This window comes from Hetaerina americana, unplaced genomic scaffold (genome assembly GCF_022747635.1).
Source record: "Hetaerina americana unplaced genomic scaffold, ioHetAmer1.1.p SCAF_9, whole genome shotgun sequence".
Classification (NCBI taxonomy): domain Eukaryota; kingdom Metazoa; phylum Arthropoda; class Insecta; order Odonata; family Calopterygidae; genus Hetaerina; species Hetaerina americana.
In genome coordinates this window covers 60,849,002-60,861,065 of record NW_027287538.1, presented here as the reverse complement: position 1 = coordinate 60,861,065, position 12,064 = coordinate 60,849,002, and the positions used below count along the sequence as shown (strand labels likewise).

Here is a 12,064-nt window from a genome sequence, read left to right as displayed (position 1 = left end):
GATAGATATAAATATTCGTTCTTCCCTCGGGAAATCAGGAATCATATTACGAGGGCTCGCGCTAAACTCCTAATTAGGAGAATCAATATAGACGTTGGTAAATTTTTCTTCTCTAATGGACACACCAAAATTAGACCGTCACAGACGGATTCAATTACTCGTTCTTCCCTCGAAAGATAAGTAAAGTTGACAAAATCGAAACCAAGAGCCCGAAGAAATTAAATTTTATTAATAGATCAAGCGAAACAAATATTACCTCATGTATAAAGGCAAGTATGTAGACGAGAATTTAAAATTTAACATGTATACAAGTGTATGCATGAACTATGCATGCGTGACTGATGCCCTGACAACCCCCGCCACGCGCCGCGTTATGTAGATGTAGACACAGACAAATGACGTGTTGACATTTACAGTTGTGATATTAGTTATTATTTAAAACTGCTAAGAGCTTTTTGAAGACAAAAATCTCCATTCAGTGATATTCCTCCCCTTAAGTAAGGGAATTCAGATTTTGTTTTTAGGAATTAGCAAATACGTTGGCCTCCAAAATCACTTTCATTTGAATCATCATGTGGTGTTACTCTATCCTTTGTTACGGGTGGTGACCTAAAAACTCCCACCATACCTTCTTGCGGTGTATTTTGTGGATGTAGATCAGTGGATTGCTGAGAAGAGCTTTTATTAATTCACAGGGACCGTCGTAAACATTGCCTCGATGGACACACATCATTTGATAACGATTTACCCCAATGTCTCATACCTTTTTGACCTTCAGTCTCTCGAGTTCCCTTCTTTTTCCGACTCTCATTCACTAAGAGTACGGAACGCACGTTCCCTTAAGGGCGAGCGAACAGGTGAGTCACTGGCGATTGGGGATTTTGCGAAAATAGACGCGGAGTGTTCTGCTGGGGAAGAGAGTTCGCGCGAGGGTTGGCCGACAGCAATCGCCCCGCGCCGATTGGGGCCGACCGCTTAGCGTGGATATCCACGAACTTCCTCCCCTCCTCCCACCGTAAAGGTTGGCATTCCCACGTGCTCACACCTCGACCTCCCCCCAGGCTTCCCCTGGGAACCTATTACGCGCGAGCCTTTCCCATCCAAGCCGTCCTCTGCCGAAATCTGCGCACGGTCCGGAAGTCCCCAACGGCTAAACACACCACCACCACCGGAGGTGTGGGATAGGGGAGGGGTGGGGGGAAGGCGGGGCTGTCCACGCGTCTCCTCCCACCTCTTCGTCGTGCGGCCTCGTTGGGGAATCCGCGGCCGGCGACCGTGGTCGGAGGGGAGGTTGGTATGAGGCGGGGCGAGGGGGATGGAAGGATGCATGTATGGGGTCCTCTTCCACCCATATAAACGTGAGGGGACCGACACCGTCTGAACACTTGTGCTACGAGGAGACGACACGTCCAGATCTCATTCGTCGCTCACGGAAATTCGGTTTGGTACCTGATTGGCGGTCAAGTTTGGTCATCGATCTTACCAAAGAGCGAACCTACCGGTCACAGTCGCAGTCACTGCCATGGTGAGTAGCTCATTTCATCGCTTACATAATTAAATAAATCGTTTAAAAGATTTTGAGTCGAAGGAACTTTTAACTTAGAATCGAATAACCTTCACACCTGAAAGTTGGTGAAATTAAGCGTGGGCCTACCTTTTCATACCATTGAATAATGACCCTCGATCATGGAATTATTACACATTTACTCCTGGTAAGGTTGATTTCCAGGCACAGCACAATCTATCCAGAACAAAAACGGCGAATTCTATCATCTACATTGTACCCTTCAAGCCACCTTTAGGGCGCGTGGCAGGGGTTGTTGAACATAAAAATAACAATTAAAGTATACCAGGCACGCAAAATCAAAAGTAAACAATTTATTAATGCCAAGTTTCAATATATGTTTAAAATTATATGAATAATGCAGATCTTGATAATTACAGGAACATACACTTACAGGGGGAACTTTTACTCACACGTAACAGGGGGAACTTCTCTTTTGCCTCCCCAAATAGTAATCACCTCAGGATTCAATTCTTACTTCATTTTATTAAGTTATCATTCAAAACGTAATTTTCATATTTTTACCCGTCAAAACATACACATATATATTATTGTCAGTGTTCTTTTCGTGTGACACAAAGAAATAAAATCATCGAATGTGCAGGATGAAGCAGATCTAAAGGTCAAGTGAATGCATACGAGATTAAAATTAAATAAAATCTTTCACAAAGCACGGTAACAAATAACTACAGGGATCATGTCACCGGTGTAAGGAGATAAGTTGAATTACAGACAGTAGATCGCACCATGAAATTTAGGGAAATCGCTTCGGTACTGATGCAGACGACTGTTATGCCCTCGAAATAATCCATTTTCTAGTTTCATGTAACATTATCATATGGCGTCGTTTCTCATGCCACCATATGCGGCGATTTGTAAAAGCCCAAATGATCAAACTTAATGATTTTAAGCAGCAACCGCCGCTTGGAAGTAAAATCGCCGCCATTATGAGTCGACATATCGCAAACACCCCCCTCTCCCGCGTCACTCTAGCCTAAAATAGTAACTGGATGGACGATTATGTAAGAGGAACCGGAAAATGTGAACACGAATCCATGCGAGCAAAGCTATGCTATATTAAACTTCCTATATCGACTCTCGATAATGTAATCGTGGTGGTGACGGCATATCGATACGGTGATAATATATCGGGCAATGTCGACAAAATCGCACATCGACTATATCGTCACTGTTGTCCAAAGTCCACAAGGTATAACGACAAAAATTGTCAGTTTTGCCATATCGAAAACACGTACAATATCACATCAACCATCAATACTATTTATAAACAGCTGAAACCTCTCCCTAGGCTTCCTGGCGCAATGGGCAAAGTCGTAGTATTCATCACACCGCACCACGCCATGAGAATAGATCACTTAGTGTATTCGTGTGTAGTCCTACGAGTAGCGGCGGAAACAATGCAATGGAAGTCAGAACCGCGTTCTTCATTTGTGAATCTGGAATATGCGATTTATGTATTGACACTAGGCAATCGCAGGAATACTAAATAATACGAGGGTCCCCTATACCGCTCTGTACGATTTTCAAACTCAATAGTAGTACAGCGTACTTATCAACCCGATGGTCGATTTTGTAAAGTAAAACAAACCTAGCACAAAGAATGACGGCGTGTGAAATTCACAAACCAGAGGGGTAGGGGGTAAGTTCCTTTCCCTGGGCCGCCTGATATTGCTCAGTAAGTTCTGGCACTAAAAAAATCACACAGCTTGATTGATCCCGCTCCCCCTCTCAATTATAATGCTGCGATTGTATTAATTTTCTTTATGTTAACGCCAACATTTTAGAACTACGATATGATATTATGTAATTCAAGATCATTTTTAAGCTACCACATTATTTTTTCCCTTATCTTGATTTACACAAGGCGATTTAATCGTCAATTACAGCCGCATCCGAGAGTGGGATGTGGGATCAGAATCCTGGATTGTTTTTCAGTAGCGATGGAAACTGAAAAACGTTTTAACTTTCATCCTTCTGAACACGAAGCTTCCCGATGCGAGGCATCCCATTGTCGTCTGGTGGTGCGTAGTTAATGATAGGGAAAAGACCGACAGCTAAGCCAAAAGGCTTTAGCTGTTAGTCTTCTCCCCCTCATTAACTTAGCTGGGGATCGGAGGGTAATTTGGTAGGGGCAGTACTTAATGGGAATCAGAGAAGGGTGGAGAGAAGCCCGACACAGTCATTAGTCTACTACAATGAGAAAATACGCCAAGGTTTCCGCAACATAACGCCCCTTCCGGCGGACGGCGTTCTCCACAGCCGAAATACTCGTATGTTCCACATAGCATCCCAGGCCGTGCGTGCTGGGATACCAGAAAGGTGTTATGACGCACTGCCACTCCCGGGGGAAGACCGTTTGGGTTTCCACGAAAGGCATAGGCAGTCGCTTAAAGACCAAACAGCTCAACCGTCAACTTTCTCCTGACATGTGTTTCCCATTCTTTTGTGTGCTGGAACTCGAAAGCTCAAATATTTCAATTCCCTCTCAAACAAACAAACAAAACAGTACTGTATAAACTGTGACTTCAAATAAAAAAGCATCATCGCAGAGACTCTCTTTATATATGACTTCTATAAATGATTATAATTTTACGGATATAGTTACTACATCAGTGATGAGTTGACGAAAGCGACAGTATCTTCTATTGCCTTCAACCCCACTCTGTGAGGCAAACGCCTCGCGTTGAGAAACACTGCATTTGTCCCCTCCTTGTGTTTTCTGGGGAATCTGGAAATCAGATTAATTCATGACTATTATTTAGAGAAATCCACACGCAGGCGATATATTAAAAAATGTTTATAATCGTTCTCTTTTATTTAGGGCTTTCCATATGCTTTTTGTTTGTGCTTACATAGGTTTGGTCGTCGATGCGAGCCAATATGAAATTATTCTTTCTATAGGAATAGATTGAAATTACGTCACTTTTTGACACATTTCTATCATTTGACCTGGAGGCTATTCAATATGATCCCAGTATTGCCATTCAACAAAAATACATCACGCACTCAACTTTTCTTAATCATTGTGCGTAATATTTAGGATTCATCTAGGATATACCATCGAAATTTCGTTATTATATAAGCTCGATAATTTTAAAACGTTCCTGAATGGGGCCCTTAATCTGCTCATAGATTAAAAGAAATGTACTCGTAAGTTCTTCATTTGTCAAAAATGGACGCGTTTCTAATCAAACTGAATCGAACAATAAGTTTCATTATCGAAAGCCGATAGTTAGATTTTTGTACGTGTAAAAATAATTATTACATACATCTAAGAATGGGTTAAGAATAAAAAGGGTACAAATGACGATAACATTTGATCATTGGCTGCAGGATAATAAAATGCAAGCAAGCAATATGAGAAAATATTCTGCAGGCTCGTTAACAAGATTCTTATTATTTATTATACAAGCGAATATTTATACTTTTGTCTTCTATTCGCTCGCATGAGTTGTAAGGCCCTCAGTTTTATGTAGCTTTTCATAAAACGAATGAAAAATTCATACCTGTCAAACTTGCCTTTGGCTTCTTGATGTTATTTTGTCCGGATTAGTGTAAATTGAAAATGGCTTAATCGAAAAAGCATGGAAGGGAAGTAAAAATGACATACACGTATGCATTTTAATCAAAGGAAACATTATGTTTGAGATATAGCATTAGGGAACGTTTCATCAATCCACGAGATATTCTAATAGCCATTCAAACTCCAAGCTCTACTCTTAAGTTAGTAGAAGATATCCATTTCTACCGTTGTGAAGGTATTTCACTAAATTAGCCAGCTGACACCGAATGGAAATTCGTCATTAAGAAAGGATAAGGTAATTTAGGAGTTTTACCGAAAGTATACGCCCTATTCCATATCTTATCGGAGGATAGGTATAGTGCGGTGACTAAAGGATCGGATTCCCACCCCTCGGGCCCGGGTTCGGATTGTTGGGGTAGTGGGATTTTTCAGCGGTATCCTGATCCCTGATTGGGCTGCTATTTGCAGAGCATTTTGAGTGAGTACGTCATCCGCCGGATGGGACGTTCAACTGAGTAACCCTTGGCGCCTTTCGTTGAGAGTAGACTAATGCTTACGCCGGGTTTCTCTCCACCCTTTCACCGTGCCCTGAGCAACCCATTCGTAAGAAACTCTCCACCTACCCCTGAAGACGGTCGATTCCCCAAATAACTACAATTAGTCAATACCCTATTTAACTTACGCTGGTAGGAATATCTGATGTCCTTCAGAACTCTGATATTCTCCCTCCATTCGTTCATCGTACGTCAACCGGAACGCCTTTTTGAGTGCAGCGATATCTCGAGGCAGGGAACGTCAAGGACTTCCGTCGGGGGAATTCGAGCGTACGCCGTTTCAGCCGTCAAGAGCAAGGGCAGGCTGAAGTGCAACAGCGCACGACGGAGAGAACAAAAGAACATCGGTTGTACGAATGCACATCCATTGCTCCGTAACCAGTTCTCTCTGCACTCCCGCCAATGAAGCGAAACGTAACCCGCCGATTTGACACTGCCCCCTTTCCCGTCGCCCAAGTGCGCGGGGCGGACTCTCTTTTGTGATCATTCAGTGGGGGTCACAAAATTATCTCACCTTGAAAATGCGAATTTTGAACGTTGAGACAAATAAAAAACCTCCTACTGAGTCATTCTTTGAGAGCTGCCACGGGGAAAGGAGATGTGAGAAGGGGTTTTTACATTATCATTAGGTATTACTGTATATCATTTAAGATAGGTTTTGTATGGCCACAGACTGAATAACAATACTACGATATATTCCTTTCCCTATCCTAACAAAATACAACCTGACAAACCACACTATAATTAGTCCTTCTTCAATTTCACATACTTCCCTTCCTCCCTTTATTTCGTCCGACATACTTATTCTATTCCTACCCTTTCTTCATTTGCCTAACGTTATTTCTTCTATCACAGTCTTCAAAATCCAATCGCCAATCAAAACTCTCTGTACATTTAATGCAGTGCATTGTAAGTTCCAATACGATTAATGCAAGTGCTTTATGCATTTTCATTTAAATTTATTCCTCGTTACGGCAATCGGACATATGTAATATACACATTTAAATGCTATCATACGGAACAATAATTTAAATTCTTATGCATGAGAAGGCAATGTTTGGATTCATTTCGTCACTAATTCAATGGTTGTTGGCCAAAGCCTCAGTCATAATTGTGAAAGTAATTTAAAAAGATAATGCATGTGGAAACGAATAATTCTCTTCGTGCGATCGTTAAAGTCTCTCTTATGTTACTCTCCTTTCAGCAAAGAAAATTGATTCTGACGGTCCTCCTGGCCTTGCTTGGCGCCATGACCTATCTCCCGAGGGGCAGCGCCCAGCGCTCCCCTTACGTGCCGATGCCCGTCAACCTGCCAGGACTCCTCCCGCGTTTCGGTGAGGTCGATAACAGCAACGCCGCAGCCAGCGCAAGCAGCAGCAGCAGCGGCCAGTCAGCACCATCCTTCGGCGGCGGTTCGTCCACCTCTTCGGCGGAGAACGTAGGCACCCGCCTCGGCGAGGATGACAGGTTCTCCAGACCCGCGGTCGATCGCCCGGCTCCCTCCCGCCCCTCACCCTCCCGGGGACAAACCCGCTGCCCCCCCAATCAAGTCCCCTGCTATGACTGCGTCGTCTACATCTCGAGGGATGGCCGAATCACGCGGTACATGTCCTCCGACCAGGGTGGCGGGAATTAATTCCTTCCCCCGCCCCTCCACAACCCTCGACCCCACTCAGGGCTTTTGTTGAGGCGGGCGACTGGAACCTTTAGGGTTCTGACCGCACCCCTCGGCCACCAAATACCGCGGATATCCGGCCATTCCCCATCTCTCCCATCGAAAATGGAAAAATCTTGAAGTGACGAGGACAATGTTTTCCAAAGTTTTTAAGTCAACGCCCCAAGATCGTTAGCCATCTGTGCGACGCAATGAGGGGTGGAGATGAAAAAAAGCGATGATAAAGAAAATGGATACCTGACGCAAAAAAATCCGGTAGTTTTGAGTTGGTGTTTCTCGATGATCCACTTTGATCATATTTTTCGGAAATTTTGACCTTCTACAATAAAACTTTTCAAGTTTTCTTCCACATTTGCGTAGTTCATTCCTTAATGCTGAATTTCATTGCTTGCAATGATATTACTTATGTGGAAATAGTCATCGATGCTCTCTAAAACCTCTAAGTGAAGTCATTGTACAGTGAAAGAATAGAAGATATTCTTGTCGATTCGTGGAGTAACCTGCTGGAGGAAGTATAAATTACAAAGAAAATCAACTTCCACGTGCAATAAAATACACGAACCATGGCTTTATATTGTTTCCGCTTTGAAGGAACTCATTTTTGCACCACCACAGGGTAATATCTCCTGGGAAAAATTACGTTGCGAGTAACTGGGAGAAATCTCGGGTGAACCGTAACTGTTGTCGAATCCTAATTTTTATCTTTTAACTTTACGCTGAAATATTCACGAAATCCACATCATGCTTTTAGTCAGCAAACCTTATGGAAAACATTCGTGTAAATAAAAGCATTGGGTCTAGCATTTTGAATCAGAATAATTCCGTACGACAACTTCGATTCATTTGGGGCGACCCCTATTCTCGGAAATCTCCATCGAAACTTTATTCTCGACGAAAAAAAGGCATTTTTTACTGTTATTAATCTGTCGCAGTCTAATTGCCAATCTGACTCACACGATTGATATCAAGAGTTACACATTTGAAAGCAAAACAAAAGATTTCAAGTATTCAAAGATAATTGAAACCGTAGAATAAAACACTTTCATTTTCAATTTATTTGTTCTATGATCTCCCCGCACTTCTCCCTCGTGCCTTCAGAAAGGGAGAGAGAGGAGAGGTGCGAGAAATTACTAGTCTTTTACGATCCGTTCTTATGTTGAAATTCAAGTATCGCTTTGTATTTTTTGGATCCATCGTAAGGTCACCTTGTTTTCCAAGGCCGAGAATGAGGGAAGACGTTTGAATTCACGTGAAGAATACACGAAGTATGCCTCGAAATGTTCCTTTCTCTCATCCTTGGACACTGAAATGCTTTTTGCACGGTAAAGACTGCATTTTTGTAAAGATTTTCAAGCGAAAAAAAGACTTCAAGCTTTTTGAGTCTACAAAACAGAGGACTCATAATGACGAGAAATTATTCTCGTAAATGATTTGATATATTTGTGTAAACTTTGTGAAAATAAAGATGAAAATAAATTTTTTTCCATAAGTATGAATCATTTTATTTCGCATAAGTCTTAGTAATATTGTAAGTGCAACAATCAATAGTGTTTATCCCCGTGCCAATCAAAGATATAGAATATAAATGACAAGATGGAGCAGCATGATGAGAGTATACATTATTCAAACGGTTTGATGTCGGAGCTCACTTTGAATACTCGTACAGTATGTTTGAATAAGTAAGTTTTTGGTGATCTGGTATAAACAAGTCTATTTTTAAGTATGATCCAACGTTTGATGAATTGCAAAAAAACTATTGCTTCGTTCTTTTTATTTCCTATGCAGGTTGATATATCTCATCCAAAAAGTTTCAACAGATGCTCGCAATTTTTCATTCATTCATTCATTCGTGCGCATTTTCTGCGTGAATGAATAGCGTCATACTCAAGGACACGCTGACTTATTTCCAAAACGATTATAACTCGTCAAATCACACATTAAAACGTCCACACTTCCCTTCAAAAGTCCTATTTCAAATTTAAATCGGATGAATAGTATTTTAATTTTATTATTTAAAGTCAAATCACACTATAAAAATAATATTCCTTTAAATAACTTAGAAAACAACTTTATTATCGGGAACCAGTAAGGCTTTCACAATTTATTCCTGAAGAAATAAATAATTAAAGTCGGTATGAAGTTATCAGGATGAGTGCTGATTTTCTAAATTCCAATTCCCGATTCTTTCGCGATATTCTCTATTGTTCCCTCCTTTCGCTTTTTCTCGATTCCTTATAACTTGTCTGGACAAGTTTTCGAACCTATATGTAGTAATATGATTCTGTGAAAAACACGCTACATGAGGTTTTTATAAAAAAATAAAAATTTACGGGTATTTCATAAACTATTGCAACAAACGACACTAGCGATTCGTAAAAATTGACGCTAAAAACCGGGATTATGTTGACTATCTTCTACATAGCGAAGGAAATATTCAGATGTACTTTAAACTGGAGCCCTATGCATAGAAATTGTCTCCGACCAAACTGACAGCATATTCAAACAGTGCCTTCGTTCCTTGGTCGCATTAAAGCGATATCATCGAACTGAAGGAAGAGATGATGATACGATAAGAAAGAAAGGGGTGTTTTAATACTTTGTTGGAACACTTGTTAAATAAAATCGCAACTAAATTAACTTTCAATAAACGAGAAGAGGTACTTTTCATCGTGATGCAGTTGCCCTTAAAATGATCTTTGATTTTTGATGTCTAAAACCAACAAAATCATATTCCCTACTTGGAGTAATTTTAACTTTAAGGATATAATAGGAGTATAAAATAATCAAATGAATATATATGCCAGTCATATATTAATCAGATTGTTAAAGTAGAGTGCAGATTGTGACTTAAGGATTACTCTGCTCTGTATAACCGTAATCGCTAATTTTAGGTATTCAGTCGTGATCAAGCAAAATTATTGATTGGGAAGTGGTACAAGAAACGCCCCCCCCCCGGCCACACGCCCTTGCGGCGGCTTGCGGGGTATTATATAGATGTAGATGAAAGTGGTGGAAAATTTGTCAAAAGGTATTTGACCCTCCTATGCTGAGTTTCGGCTATTCAGAATTTTAAATTTGGTCTTTCTAGAAAGCCTGTCCCAAAAGTAGTAGGACTGAGCCGATTAAAAAACATTTATTGCCTAAATTGATACATTCACTCAAACGTCTGAGAAGCAGCACCCCTGTGCGTCCACACACCGCGGCCAGCGGGACTTTCACACCTCATACACCTTCTGGAAGGTAGAACTCGGAATGCTGCTAAGCTCCCTCGTCAGGGCCTGTTGTAACGCTTCCACCGAGCCGTGATGAGGTCCTTATGGCAATGATTTGAGGCGGGGGAAGAGGAAGAAGTTTGGTGGGGCAATGTCTAAAAAATTTGGAGCCTCACTCACATGGTCGAGAAGCTCTTGGCAGATCCGCGTGCGAGTTTCCTTTTGTTCGTCCGAGAGCACTCGTGACGCCAACTTCGCACACACATTTATCATGCACATGTTTTCGGTTACAAGTCAATGCTCATTACTTTTAGGGATACCAAGTTCATCAAGAACCATGGCAAAACTTAATCTGCGATCCCTGTCCAACAAAACCTTCACTCCTGCAAGATTTTCGTCACCTTTGGACGCCGACGGCCGTCCTAATCGTCAGCGTCTTCAACATCTCTACTCTCCCGAAACAACTAATGCCACTCAAAAAACACCCGATCTAACCATGGCTTATCACCAGAAGCTGCCTTGAGCATGTCATGAGTCTTTTTCGGTTTTGCTCGGTTTCACACAAAATTGGATGGCGCAGCGCTGTTCCAATAACCGGTTCATGACGGGGCGTAATGAGGCCACGTTATAGAGGGAGCTAACTGCCACCGGCCTTCAGCATTTCCTGAGACTTTCCTCCCTCGAGCCCAGCCAGAGAAACGGCCGCCCGTCCGTCCATCCGGAAAACAATAGGTAATACTACATTGGGGATAGAGCTGGTAAAGTCAGACGGCATAATTTACAGTTTCATTTACATAAATTGCACTGTTGTAGGTCTTCCATTTTCGTACTTGAGACATATTGTTATTATTTTAGAGCCATGTAACCATTTGCGTTACTTTTATGTCAGAGCTTGCAGTTATTAACTTTTATTTATTTATCCTCTCACACTGCGTCACAAGTACTTATGACTTGAATAGTATTTTGAATAAATTGAAAAAAATATGCAATAATGAAGACAAAATAAAAGTAATTATATTTTTATCGTGCTTTATTCCCTCCAATCCAATTCATTAGTATGCCCACCTTAGCTGGCGAGGGCATAGGTAAGTTTTGAGGGTTACAGGTACATATGACGTCATATCAAGTGGCTAATTTTGGCTTAGGAAAGTTAATGCTTAGGATTCTACCCATCGAGGGGGGGCTGCATTTTGTTGGTATATTTAATCAGGTGTAAACCAAAGGGATTATATCATAATCTAGCGCTTTAGAGTAAACAGAGCCTCTCACTCATGTGGAGGATAGAGAACCTCCCCCCCCCCCTTCTCTGCCCTACCATTCACGCTTTCCGTGGCCGTCTTTAAACGAGCCGTAATACGGCAGATGTGGCAAAAATGTAAGGAAGGCCTATGCAGGATGCATTCTTCTTTGTTTAAACGTGTATCTGTATAAGTTTAATTTTTACTTTTAAGCGTGAAATAAACGTGTGTCTGAAATGAAAGTAAAACATTTTCATTCAACCATTCTCTTAGAGTA

At 41.4% G+C, this 12,064-nt stretch overlaps 1 long non-coding RNA gene across 1 annotated transcript; it reads left to right on the top strand.

Annotated features, from left to right (window-relative positions):
• Positions 1 to 1,381: 1,381 nt before the first annotated feature.
• Positions 1,382 to 8,827, top strand: LOC139698982 (uncharacterized). The gene is made up of 2 exons (XR_011703038.1): positions 1,382 to 1,525; positions 6,867 to 8,827. It is a non-coding gene; the product is annotated as an uncharacterized lncRNA (long non-coding RNA).
• The last annotated feature ends 3,237 nt before the right edge of the window (positions 8,828 to 12,064 follow it).